This window comes from Rousettus aegyptiacus, unplaced genomic scaffold, assembly GCF_014176215.1.
Source record: "Rousettus aegyptiacus isolate mRouAeg1 unplaced genomic scaffold, mRouAeg1.p scaffold_m13_p_3, whole genome shotgun sequence".
In the NCBI taxonomy this organism is placed as follows: domain Eukaryota; kingdom Metazoa; phylum Chordata; class Mammalia; order Chiroptera; family Pteropodidae; genus Rousettus; species Rousettus aegyptiacus.
In genome coordinates, this window is record NW_023416306.1 from 111,991,915 (window position 1) to 112,006,879 (window position 14,965).

The 14,965-nt window shown below is 34.3% G+C and overlaps 1 protein-coding gene and 1 pseudogene across 10 annotated transcripts in view; both read right to left on the bottom strand.

The window, feature by feature from the left end:
- The window catches only part of MEIS2 (Meis homeobox 2), a 193,237-nt gene that overhangs the window by 57,729 nt on the left and 120,543 nt on the right, over positions 1-14,965 (bottom strand). The gene's annotated exons all lie outside the window — the stretch shown is intronic.
- On the bottom strand, positions 12,843-12,961 carry LOC118600943 (annotated as a pseudogene).

Consider the following 14,965-nt stretch of genomic DNA (forward strand, 5'->3'; position numbering starts at 1 on the left):
CTTTCATCAGTCAGGGATGTAAAGCACTTTTGTGATAGCGTCATGACGAATTTTGGTTATCCACAATCACTTCGTTTCACTAAGGGAACTATTTCTGGGCACGTTTTACTTTGCTTCCTAGAAAATCTATATAAAGCCTATGTTGCCTATGTTAACTTTGTGAGATGGTTCAACATCATTGTCATTTCCTAGTTAATCTGAGGTTATTGACAGTAAAAGTATGGAAAGTCACATAGTATATAATCATAACTACTCTTGGAAGCCATGACAACCAATGCAATAGAGTTTACTGACAGTGTATTTATGTTCACTCCTTTGAGGGACAGTGAAAGATTCTTTCATTTTCACTGGTTACTGCTCTAGGTTAACGGGTCACACACTGTGACCACACCTCAAAAAGTGTCGATTAGATACAATTTTTCACATTGAACTCTTACATTTTACCTTAAAGAATGGCGATAAGAGAATGAAGCCATAGGTTTCAGTATTTTTTAAGTCTTTACTTCTCAATACAATTCATCAACATTTGTAATGAACCATCTTCCCATCATCAAACCACTTTCCTCTATCATTCTGAAATCAAGGACTGTTATTTTAGAATCGTGCATTTACTTTGATATACTGGACTCCTCGCATGTACATAATTATGAAACATGCCTGTTAAAAAGGTTCCTGCTCTAAATTTACTGGTTTTCTAAAACAGAAAAGTAAACTTTTATCCAGCATGTCAAAGTCATTCATAAAAGAGAAAGACTTTAGTAATAAATATTTCCCATCAACATTACGAAAAGGTGACATTCAGGACAACAAAGTATTCCATTCAGATCATTCTAATCATTCCAGTGTTTGAGAGAGAGAATGTTTTTCAGTCATCTAAGATTTCATTCTTCAGGTATTCCATCTTCTATAATAGCATACATTATCCAAAATGTGCACAATTACTTATTAGCAAACCCAAATGCCATTAGGTTAAACAAAATCCTCACTATAGCAAAAGGGGTTAATAAGATTTGTATTAATATAGAAGCCAGGCTTTTAATATTCTGCAAATGTTAACAAAGAAAGATGATAATGTTGAGTTAATATGGGTTAAGCATAAAATGAAAATAAATTTTTCTGATTGTGAGGTGTTGACACTTTTTTGGCTAGGGCCTCTAGCCTGTTCCTGAAAGCTGTGTAATTACAGAAGGCTTTTCCCCTCCTTCCCCCTCCTGCTTCAAGCCTGCCCACATTAGTAATGACCCCTTCCCTGCTTCAAAAACCACTAATGGTCTTCAGCACGGGCAAGAAAAATGAACAGGATAAATTGGAATCCACAGTCAGTAATTTGCATCCTATGAGGCCGCTCTGGCCACTCACACTCATTCCCGGCCATCAATCGTTGCCTGTCAGGTGCTGCACTCTGCCACCATGACAAATACTCCTCCTAACACTCTGATTCGTCCAAACAATGTAATTGTCCTCTATTCTCCTCTTGGTAATGGAGATAATGAATGACTGCACAAACAAGAGGGATTGCTCATCACAGACGCCGGGTGGCTTCAAACTGGAAAAGGCCTAGGGTACAAATTTTAATTGACTGAAAACACAGGTTGGGGCAAAAATGACACCACTACCAACAAAAAAAATTCCCAAATCCTTCCTGTGATGGTATTTTCCTGCCAGATTCAAAGGAGGAGCACCTTTTGACATTTTGTCCTTTTAAAATTTTGAAAGCCTAGGCTTACAGGTTATTTGCTCGATGGAAATAACTTTTGCAAATAACAAAAATGAAAATGAAAATAAATAAGGATTCATCACATGAGCATATAGCTCTTTATTGGTAATACTGTCCAATGTGCTTCTTCTTCATTCTCCTTCCTGTGTGTTTAGTCTAACTCCTTGTTGTGATGCATTTGCCCAAGACAGTTCCAACAAAATGTGGGTCGTGGGTAGTGCAGTGTGTGTGCGCATGCATATGTGTGCATATATGTGTGTGTGTAAGAAAGAGAGAGCAGCAGAAACACACACATATACACAGAGCTGTGTTAGATGAAATAAAGGTTTAAGATGTTAAGGAAGTAGAAGAGTGGAAAGGTGACATTACTGGAGAGCCCATTTATTCAAGTATGACTCTAAATTCTGATTGAATAAAAATAATTCCTTCCAGTGCTTTATTAGAAATTCAGTCAAATGGCCACAAAATTACATAAACAGTGCATTTTATCTTGGGAATCCCTGAGCTGTACTTTCACTATGAAAGCAGTTGTAAATTCCATCCACAATCATTAAGAAAATTGGGACCTTACCAAAATTCACCTTGCACAGATGGCTTTTTTTTTTAATTAATAGAGAAGACCATAATAACTTTGACTTATTTAAATAACATTCTGTGGTTTTTGAACATTCATGATTCTATGCCCCTTTTATATATGAAGTGGACTGTTTATCTGAAAGTGTTCTGGCAGACAGCCACTCTATTTCTAAAATTAAAAAAGGGATGGGAAACAATCAGCTTTCAGAGGAATTGGAACCATGGCAATGTGTTTTGGATTAATTTACAAATATATGTATATATTTGAGGCCAAACTATGGAACTATAGAGAATTTCTACTACGTAGTCTATCATATGCATTCTTCTACTTTATTAGAACAGACATCATATTGAAATAATAAACATGGGAAGCCTTCACTTCTCCTTTGATGTATATTACTAAATGTCTGACTGGTTCAAATTTAAAATAAACTTTGGTATGTTTGCACTTGAAAACTGGAAGTAGACCACAAGCAATAATTTGTTGTCAGTTTCCATATTCTTGGACTAAAGCTATAGTTTAGTCTATTCACTGTTGGGGGCCAACCCACTCTGGTCCAGTGGCTCAGAGGTGTCTCAACTTACTCATAAGAACACACACTGTAACATAATAGCGATGATGATAATTCCCTTCATCAAGAAAGAACCAGCATAGGTAAAAGTTTTTCAAATCCTGACATAATTCTAAGGCCACTATTGAACTGAAAAAGTGGATCGCAAAGATCCTCTTATTTTGAATAACTGACATGTATGGTTCATGATTCAATGTAGATAGAAAATATTTTTTAATTGCCTTTTTAAAAGACTCATTTGAAAGTAAGATATAATCTTCATTCCAGATACTGACCTTGGGTGGAAGATAGGACGAAATTGGTAAAGGGGGTCAAATATATGGTGACGGATAGAAACTAGACTGTTGGTGGTGAGCATGTTAGAGTGTATACAGATACTGAATTATAATGCTGTACACCTGAAATTTATGTAATGTTATAAACAATGTTATTTCAATTAAAAAAAAGATACTGACCTTTGTTAGGACTTCTTATTCTCCCCACCAACGACACCCCTTTTGGGGTTTACTGGATTTATCAGGTATGTGGAATTAGATGTACAATATTCTGAGAATATTATCAGTAGAACAGTTTGGGGGAAGAAACCATTTAATGATAATCTTCTTTTGTGATTAACTGTTCTCCAATGATGTCCAAAGTGAAACCAATTTGTCGTAAACTTTATTCTATATTGAAAGAACCTATACTGATATTTTAAAATGCTTCCAGTGATATTTCTAATCATTTCATAAATTAGAAGAAAAATAAATAAATTTTAAAAGGAAGTGTTTGGAAGGACAAAAAACTGGAAATACCCTAGATGTCTATCAACTGGATCACAATAAATAAAATGTGAGGTGCTCATGAAAAGATGTCCACATGCATTGTTAAGTAAGAAAAAAAAAAGAAAAGCAAGTTGTAGAACTATATGTATTATCAATTTGTAACATAAACAAACAAATAAATATAATTTAACATACACATATCTATGTCTATAGTACAAGAAAAAATCTGGAAAAATACACACTAAATAATGGTTCGTATTGTGTAGGGCACAGAGGTGGATGTTTTACTTTTGTTTATGTACTCTATATTGCCTGCATGTGTAGTGCTTTTAACAATATTTTAAAAATCCAAAATCAATTTAAAAATTATAATTAATTTATTGTAATGATAACTCAGATATTTTGCATTTTTTTAAATACCAATTTAACTCTTTTATACAATTATGTATTCTCTTATGTTATGCTAACTTGATCACTGGATATTTTTAAAAGTGGGACACATCTCTTAGGATCAGTCCTGCCTTTTAAGTTACTTTCCTACCCTATGAGTTTGACTCACCTACTGGTCTATAAAGTTTACTAGATAAGCTCTCTGAAGTGAGGTACTACAGTCATTAAGACAAGTAATCAAGTAACTTGTTGGGCAGGATCTTAGTTTGAACGAATACTCAGAAACTGAGCATTATGATTATCACTTGTTTTTCTTCACTTCCCTCCAAGATACCACACATTTTATAGAGTTAAATCCAGGTGACCTTGATTTTGATGATGTCACTTGTGTTTGAAACCCTCTAAGCAATTTCCTGGGACAATGAATGTGCATTGGGCAAATGTCATTTATTGCCCTAGGACCATGCTTACTGAACTGGGGTACAAGTAGATGTACTGAGGACACTGAATAAATAAGTGCATCTTCCTAAAATGTCAAATGTCAAATGTATTCAATGGTCATTAATTTAACACCTTTTTCTTATGTAAATAAGAATTCCTATGCTATGATTAGGATGTGTACTACAATGAAATCTGAAGATAAAACAAGAAACTTAAGATATTTTAAACCCATCATGTCCTCATGGTTGGAGGTAATCTCCTTTTCACTAAATTCTTATAGCAATTTACATGGTATTTCTAATTTTTAGCTTTTCATTGTCATGTCCTATTTATATATCTTGTCTTGATTAAGTATAATATCCTAAAGATAAAACCTTGAGTTTTTTAAACTTGTATTTCTCCCACTGTCTCAATGTCTCTAAATATCTGTAGAAAGAGTGGAGGAATGGGGGGAACAGACTTAAGTTCTCATTTAAGCTTTGTCAGTAATTCTGTCGCCTTGAACAAGACTGTGCCTGAGACCCAGTCTCTATAATAGTAAAATTAAGAGATTAACGAAGCTATACAGGGGTTATAAAATATTTATAGAGGTTATAATAATAAGGTTTGTGATGGTTATTTATGAATCTCACTGACTCTGACTCAGATACAGACACACACAGACATACAGACACACACACACGCGTGCGCGCACGCGCGCGCGCGCGCACACACACACACATACATGCACTCCTTCAAGCTGTCTGAGCTAATCACTCCTCAGGATGCAGTAAAAACTCTTTGTTCTTCTACTGCCAAGTTAACTTCCTTTTTACAACTAAAGCACTTCTACATGAATTATGATGTATTTCTTGCTTTGTGTTACTATTTGTAAATCTATGGATTCTCTGGGTGTCTTATTCTTGTCTCTAGCTCTCACAAAATATTAGAGTCAAAAGGTCTTTAGACAGAACCCTGGCCTGAGATTTAATTTATACAGATGAGGAAACCAACATTCACAAGGCTTAAGTATCATATCCCAGGTCACAGAAACAAGCAGTGGTAACAGCTGGGAAAACCACTCTAACATTAAGTTTTTCACTTAAGTACCATTTCACCTTTCTTTTGGTAATAGTACCCTGGTTTTACTTTAGGGATGTGTTCAGGGGTGGCCAGGTGACCCAGGTTCAGTCAATCAACATAGATAGTCACTCTGGCTACATTGAAGATGGAACCCAAATGGCAATCAGTAGGACCATCAGTCCAAGGGTGACTAAGTCAGAACACATGCCTGGAGTTGCTGATAGCCACCGATGCCACCAAATGAGGAAAGCCTGACTGAGAATGAAGCCCAGACAGACAAAGGCAGAGACAACAGACATAATGAATAGATCTCTGATGTCGTTTCTGCATTTGGAATCAGCTTCGCCTAAAATCAGCCACCCTTTACTTTTCAGTTACTTATGCCAATAAATTAGCCCTAATGCACATAGCACAATTTAGATTATCTGGAATTTTCTCTGTTTACTCCCTTTCCCCTTCCAGCTAAAAATGATTGCTTAGTGTTAAACTTTAAGGAAAAAAAAAAAAAGGAAAGAAGGAGGAAAGGAGGAAAAAGAGGAACAAAGTCCACTTTATTGTAATCTATACCTACAGACTGCGATCAAATATGGCAAAAATCTTGAGAATTTGGGATTTTAAAAAGCTTATCAAAGTCGTGACTCCAATAGATTAACTTGGAAGATAGATGTTTAAGTGTGCAATGTATGTGGGACTATGGAAATTTATATATAAACTGGAAAAGTAAAGTATAAGGTAGAATTTTTATAATGTTTCTTAAAATGACCATACAGAGAGTAAATTTCAGTATGTTTCTTGTGTAAAGTTAACACTCTTAAGGGAGATGAATATAAATTAATCAAAATACCTGAGAAACACACTTAGACTCAAAAACCTTACAGAAACCAAAGACTATGATAATGCAAAATGACACAAAAATTGTTGCAATCATCTGGCTAATTTAGGGTTATTTGATTTCAGTAAAATTCCCAGCTGCTGAAGGAAAGTATATGCCAAACGTTGTGTGATCACAACATTCCTTTACATTTCCACGATCCTGGCGTGTCCATCAAGACCAGTGCAAACACTGGATCCAGTTGGAAAATCCTCCCCAGCAAGAAGTGGTCCCTCCGCCCTGCTCCCCGCTCATCTCCACCCCAACGATTCCACAGTGTTTTCGCTCCTCCCCTCTGGTGTCTCTATTCCCTTCACCCAGTCTTCTATGTATATGTGTACGTTGTGCTATGACCCTCACGGGACTATAAATCATTTGCGGACAAAGTTTAAGACTTTAACTTCGAATTCTACAGCACTTAACACAGTGTTTCCTATATAATAGGTGTTCAATAGTACTTGTTTGTGAACACATTATCTCCAAAATTGATATTGTTTTCTCTTAGAAAGAAATGATGGTGCCATGTATATGATGCATAAATACCCAGATAAAAATGGAAATATTCAGACTGCCATTTAACTGTTTTACTGACACAATATTTGGATATTTGAAAACATCTACTGGATTTTTTACTTTTCATCCAGATGTTTGGTGTCATGGAAACCCAGACTTCAGATTCAAATTAGTTAGCTTTTTTTTTTTTTTTTTCAAATGCCAGATGTATATTTGGGAGAAAGAAAATGTGGCTATTTCAGGAAATCCATTTCCATGTGAGTTCACATGGAAGTAAATAGATTAAATTATAATAATCACATCTTTTAAAATTCAGAAAAGGTTTGAGATATTTTAATAATAGCCAGATCCTAAGAGATTAATATGTTTGTTTGATATTTAGAGCCACAGTAGGAAGGCTTCATTAAAAAGAGTAAAGAGAAACACACACTCTTCTCTAGATAAGCTAAAAGAATATCAAATGAGCCTGATGGATTACCATAAAGAGATTTTAAGAATAGTTATTAAATTTATTATTATCAAGATATAGATAAAACAGAAGAATGGAGAAGGATTTTTTTTAATGAAACCATGCTTAATGACTGAAAAGGAAAAACTAAGAGTCTTAGGACTAAGGAGGAATACTTTTTGCATCTGCAAAGAGGAATGTTACACATATACATATTCTAAATGTACAGAGGGAGTTCATGTAGGCAGAAGTAATGAAATTAAGTGGTCAGATTCATCAACACTCATTCTACTTCTAAATTTCCAAAAAGATGAAAAATATATATATTAGAAAAACACAATAGAAAATACTTCCAGAAGAGTCCATTTTAAGTATAACGAATATACAGTAGCTCCTCCCTACCCCTGGTTTCACTTTCTACATTTTTAGTTACTCATGGTCAAGCACAGAATAAAAATAGTAAATGGAAAATTCCAATAATAAACAATTCATAAATTTAAATTGCACACTATTCTGAGTACTTCACTTCATCTCATCACATAGGCATTGCATCATCTCACATCACAAGAAGGGTGCGTGCAGTATAATAAACTATTTAGAAAAAGAGAAACCACATTCACATAACTTTTATTACAGCGTATTTTATTACTAGTTATTACTGTTAATCTCTTACTGTGCCTAACTTATAAATTAAACTTGATCATAGGTATGTAGGTACAGGAGAAAACAGTGTATATAGGATTCAGTACTACCTGTAGTTTCAGGCATCCACTGGGGGTCTTGGAACGGATACCCTACAGATAAGGAGGGACTACTATAATTATTTTCCTGCGGACTGAGGCTTTAAAACTGAATGAAGTCTTATTTTGAAAATAACAGAAATATATTCCTAAGGCTGGAGAAAGATAATTTTTATTTAATATTTGTTAAGATGCTCCCATGAGCTGCTTAGCCATGCGTGTTATGCTGCCTACGTGGCTAATGGGTAATCTTACCAAATGAGCCAAAGGCCACAAATAAGGTCTTGACTCATTTAACAGTCATTTCACATTTCCACACTATGACCAAATTAATATTTTATGGGGCCACTCAGTTCTACAGCCGGACCACTTTTCCAAAAAATTGAATTTTGTGCTTATTTATTTTATGGATCATTTGTTGAAATATATTTCAAAACAGGTTTAAGCTATTTAGATTTTTCGGTGAACCGCAAAAGAAAAACTCGCAGACTCAGAATTTTAGAACTAGAAAGGACATCAGAGGTTATCTAATTCGAACTTTCTCACTTTATGTCTAACAGAACTGAGGTCAATAAGACGAAGTGGCTTGCTCAAACTTAATTGGACCTCTCTTTCTATAAGATGTTCCTGATTTTCCCAGCAAGAAGAAATTTTACACATATAATTTCAAAGAACATTCCTTATGTAATATTTTATTTCTACCTAAGAATTAGAGATACCAATAGCCAGGTTTTATCTCGTAATTTACTAAACACCTATAGGTTCCTATGTCACCCTTTGGTTCCCCTTTTGCATTGCAGCACATTGCTTATTTGCCTCTCCTCAGATTCCACTCTCCTTAAGAGCAGGGACTGGCTATCCATATTTTACTTCTAGAATTTAGTTCACTGTCAGGTGTGCAAGAGGTATCAATAAATGCATGCTGCATTAATCAAGTCTGAGAATGCAAACAAGTGAATTCTTTGTATCCTAAAAATTCTGTTTTGAAATGAGAGGAGGGGAAGTTGGTTGAGGTAAAAGTTAGATAGCGAATGAGAAGGGAGATTTAAAGGAAGGAGACACTCAAAGACACTGATAATACCAACCTCTATCCCTCATCAAATATGAAACAATGAAAATCAGCTCTTATTTAAAACAAGAGTTAAACTTTATATATGTAGAGAACTGAGTGGAAGTTGGCAAATTGAGATTGTGACACTAAGCTGTAGAAAAGAACTGTGCGAGACTTTTTATAAACATTTATTTTCTCTTTGTTAAAAAGGCTAAGGGGTTGCTTTAAAACAAGGATCTGAAGTATGTGGTAGAGAGTTATATAATGTCTAGACAACTAAGATACTTGTATCTAATCTTCTGACAGCAATCCTACTTAACAGGCTCAGACACAGGACCATGTGAGACTGAGTTAGAAGGAAATGAGGGTTAGCAATTAGTCTACAACATTTCTTTAATAACATGAAAATAAGTCTGGATAAAAAGTGAGGTAATTATTAAGAAATTATTAAGCAAGTTTATAAGCTATAATAAACAATTCCAGTATGTTTAGACCAATTTTATTTGCATGGACTATGCTATTAATAATTTTGTGTAATTTACTTTAAGAAGGCATTGAAAATCCAATTTGACAAGAGAAAGCTAACATGGATTTAAAGAGGAAGGGGTTGTTTAAAGAAACTGAAGGTTATCTTTTTTTTCGAAAAGGTTATTATCTCTAGAGTAAGCAATGGAAATGTTGTGGATATTATCTTCATTGCTCATCTCAGAGTATAGGATAAGAGCATGGGGTTAATGATAAGTTAAAAAGTCATAAAAATAAGAAGGAAGTAGCTGTAAACTAATGACTTCTTGTGATGGACAGTAGTGGTTAAAAAGAGAACCTTGATAGTGACATTTTTTTTTTTTTTTGTGCCATATTCTGAAGGTTTCAGCCAGTGTGGCTATAATGAAACAGAACTCCTTAATAAGGGTTAATTCTTTCATTTTACAGTTTACCAAGAGAAAAATCTAAGGTGCAAAACACTAGCATTAGGAACTTGGTTTAGAGACCACAAATTGGCTTTATTTTTCCTAATACACAGCTGCTTCTTGTATATAAGTGAGCATCAGATGCAACTATATACTTAGATGTATGCTCTGAAAAAGTGAGGTTGTGCTGGAAAACCTTGACTTTTTCCTGTTTAATTAGAGTCCCACATTCCTAAAATGTTTTGAAATTCATGATTTTTTTTAAAACGTGAGAGAAAAAGCAATAATGCCTGTTCACAAAATACGAAAAGTAAGACAAAGATATTGCCCAAGTGTTTACATTAGTTATGCTCGGTACTAGTAAATAAAGCAACCAATATATACTATTAAATAAAAGAAAAAAAAAACTCTCTTAACTGGGCCATCAAAAAAGGTCAGTTAGCAGTATTTATTTTGGAATTCCCCACGGTTTTATCTTATCAACTTGTTTTTCCTTCCCTTTTTTAGAGCAGGCTGTTTAGTGAAAATTAACTATATCGAGATGGAGGCAGAACAAGGTACTGCCACATTTATCTATCTGTGTGCATGTACTGGCCCTGTTACTATTTTACTTTAGTGTTAGAACACACAAATACTTTAAATACACGGTGTTTCTAAGCAGATGAAAAAAATCGATTTGTGAGTTTCAATTGTATTTAAAGCAAATTAACTAATCAGTAAGTAGAACACCTTTAAAATGTCTTTTCAACATTCTTATGGATATGTTTCTTCTGATAATTAAGTATATAAGGTTACAAACTATCTAATCCATGTCATAACCAAACAAAATAAAAATATATATGTCCGTAAAAATATATGCATTCATGACTCTGGATATCTATTGATTAAACATTCACTCATTCAAGACAAAAGTGATTTAATATTGAAATATCAAATCATTTGAGAATATTTAACATTTTACCGCCATAATTAAATGCTATGTTGAATTAATCAAAATAAGTTAAAAATATATAGACTAAAATAAAATAGACACAAAAATTAAAAGTTTTAATGACAAAACAATAAGAATATATGCTAATATAGCTTACTTAAATATTAGTATGTGGCTATTTTCTTCCTAATTTGGACAACAAATCAGAATATACTGAGAAAAGGCTCTTCGTAGCTTGGGTAGCCACAATGACCTCAGCAGAAAGTGTTCTAATTACCTCTCTACTATGTTTGCATTGATTTTGCTTATCAACTTTGATTAAAGAAAGAGAAATAATGAGGAATGAATTAAAAATATGACTATGTGAATTACTGCCCTGGCCATATTGTCAATCCATTAAGTGGTAGGACTTTATAGAAAGCAATAGCTACCTCTTGTTCCTCCTAGTATTAGAAATTACTAGTATATCTTTTTCATTTGAAACAATGTAATTTAAAGTAAAGTCTGACAGGACCTTCACTACTCATGAGTTACTCATGACTGAATTATATGCATTATTTAAATATTTAAGTAATTTAAATACTCTTTGAGTAATTAGAAATATACCTTCATACAACATAAACTGAATAGGTTTAGTTCTCTAAGAAGTTAGCAAAACACTTAAAGATTGCCACATGGCAAGCAATAAGCCACAAATGGCCTTTAGATTCTAGCAGAAAATCATTAAGTAAATCCAAGGTATTTTACACACACACACACACACACCACACACGTGTATATATATAAAAGTATTGATCATGCTTTATTGAAATAAGGACATTTTCTTAGGAGAGGTAAGAGAGGGCAATTTTTAGTTAAAGGTAAATAGAAGGAACCAGACAATATCTCAAAGAGGTCAAAAGTGATATAAAAATCACCATCCTACTCATGACTTTGATTCCCCACACAAGACTATGATTTAGATTTCATCTGGATATTGGAGGAAACTACACTGACAAGCTCTTCTACTTTGGACAGTCCCAGCTGACAATCAGTATCTATCATTTAGTATCAGGTTTGATCCGGCAGAACTAAAGGGAAGATTTTTTTCAATTCAGGTATTTGAATATTTAAAGTTTTCATTCAGTGTACAATACAAGAAGAAAACTCAGAAAGAAATGTATAAAACCACTACTTTATTAGGTATTAATCTTTTTTTAGAACATAACGAGACAATTTTGAAATCATCTGGGAATATACTGTTATAAGGAATGAATAAACCTATGTGCATTTTTGTCATAATGCTATCTGTATAATTCTACAAACTTTAATGAATAGCTGCCAAGTCCTGGGTTACATATTTAACAAACCAGGTATCTGGGAGCAATGGACAAACAGTGACGAGATTGGTATTTTGGCATTTGACTTGTTATGCTCTTTTCTTTTCCTTAAACTCCTAAACACATTCTCCCTTTTCATCTTAAGTGATAGGAATGCTAAAGACATTACAGAACTAAAACCACTCTCTAGAGACAGTACTTCCTTTAACTTCTTGGGCATGTGGGAATACAATTCATAGTAAGTATGAATTGAATTACTAAGGGAGTTTGTTATTTGCTAAAGTGAGTTCTGTCATAAATAATGTTCTCACAAAACAATTAATAGCCCCAATGGACTAATGCTCTTCTAATTTTTTATGAAGAAATTTAGATGTTTACAAGAAATGCCAAATAAAACATTCTAATGGATCTATTAATAAGCACCTGGATTTTCACTTCTGTGTTTTGTTCAGCTTCTAGAAAAGTGCTTAATAATCTCAATAAATATTTGATAAATGAAAAAATAATGAATGTATATATATATATATATATATTTAAGCCTACAGCACCTGCTATTCCTAGGTGGTCTCCCATCCAAGTACTAACTAGGCCTGATCCTACTTAGCTTCTGAGATCAGACGAGATCAGGTGTGTTCAGGGTGGCATGGCCGTAGACTAAATGCGTATTTTTTTAATGCTTCCTCTGAGACTGAAGCATGGAGTGTCTCGTTTCAAGTGCACAGAGGAAGCAGGAGAAACATCAGTGAACATCAGTGTACAGCTATTCAGCTTTTACCTCTCACATTTAGTAGTTAGAACCACCTAGTTGGGAGGAGGCTGACGGCGAGGGGATGGAAAGTTTCTGCATGTCATAAATTTAAAGGCATACTCTACTAAAAATCTGAATTGTTTTTTTCCCCACAAAGAATTATATAGTTCTAGGCCCATTACTGACTAAGATATAGATGGGGGAAAACCTGTAGAAAGCCCCACAGAGCTTACAACAATAATCTAAGCAGAAGTATTTGACTGCCACACTAAGGCAGTAACACTTTCCATGATTTCATACCCTAGTGGATAAACATTTGAATTTAAAGTGCAGATACATTTTGGAAACACTCAACTGACTCAGGAAACACATGTGCTACAGTGCCATCAGGTCACACTTCAGGTGGAGCCCTGGGAAATTTTTTGGAAAATACTAGTAGAAATAGGTTGGAAGGAGAGAGAGAGAGAGCACATAAATCCATTAGCAATTGCATTTATAGCTCTTTCCATCTGTCCTTTTCAAAGCATTTTTCTAATATTAGCTGCTAAAGTTCTAAGTGCACATGGCTCATATCCGTTGTCTCATCTCACTTGATAAAGGTAAAGAACTGAATGCAGGAAGCATAAGTGACTTATCACTTGTTTGTGATCCAGGCAGAATTAAAGACAAGGAAGGCTAACTTATAAAAAGAAATAATCACATGATGTTGGCAAAGTTTGACTAATTATATGAGGTCTACAGTTGCCATCAAAACCACAAAACACAATGGATTTTTAAGGTATTTGTTTTAGTTTCACCTAAGCAAAATGATATTTTAACTAAATTAATATGTTTCTGTCTCTCCAGAATGTGACATTACAGTGCTTGCTCATGGCCAAGAAAAATAAATGGTTTACATCATTTAACAAAACCGTCTGAAGAAATTAATAGCCATACTTTTATGAGTCTGACAGTCCTAAAGAGTCCTACTGACAGATCAGTTATTTTAAATTTTAACATACATGTGCCTCCCACTAAAACATAAGCTCCTTGAGGGCAGGGAACTTGAAACAATTAGAAAAAAATTCATTGAGTAACTTTTGTCTCTACCCAGGCTATACTTGCACTTGTGCAGAAGAGTTAGAAACCTGTAAGCTTCTGGTGGCTAATGTCTGCAGCGTACTACGATGATGACCAAGAGATTAAATAGTCATTCAAGTGAGAAAAGTTTGGCAAATCTAAGGAAAAAGGAACTCCCATATTCATGCAGCCAACTTAAAAAAATTATAAAGAAATTCAGGTCATATTTTACAAGAAGAAAAAGAAACTAAAAATATTTAAGAGACAAAGCCAGTCTATACAAATTAGAATAATATATGCACAAATCTCTGGAGAAACTCTATTATATCACAATTAATGCAGAGATTGCAATCAAGCCAGGCTAATTTCAATAGACTCCAAGTTTTGAACAGTTCTTAGACTATCCAAGTGGGAACTTGGCCAGGATGCTGGGGTTAATAATTCATTCTGAGTGAGGCTAATTTTTGGGAAGCAGCCCACTTTGCAGGAGGAAACATTTGGCCCATGTGAGCAAATTTGCTCTTCAAGATCACCCTCTATTAGCTCCACGAGACATCTATTTTGGGGGGATGGGGTGGAGCTCAGTTTGCTTTCTCATACATATAGAAATATTTATTGTATTTTATATATATATACACACACACACATACATGTATTTGTTAGAAAAATGGTTCAAGCATATACATTGAATGTTCAGATTCTTAAAGAATAATTTTTACAGCAATTTTTAATTACCATGATGTGAGTGTAGGATCACCAGAACAGTACTGTGGCAAAACATATGAGCTCTGGAAACAGACAATCCTGGCTTTTCATCTTAGCTCCACGGATTAGCAATTGAGACTTCGAAGA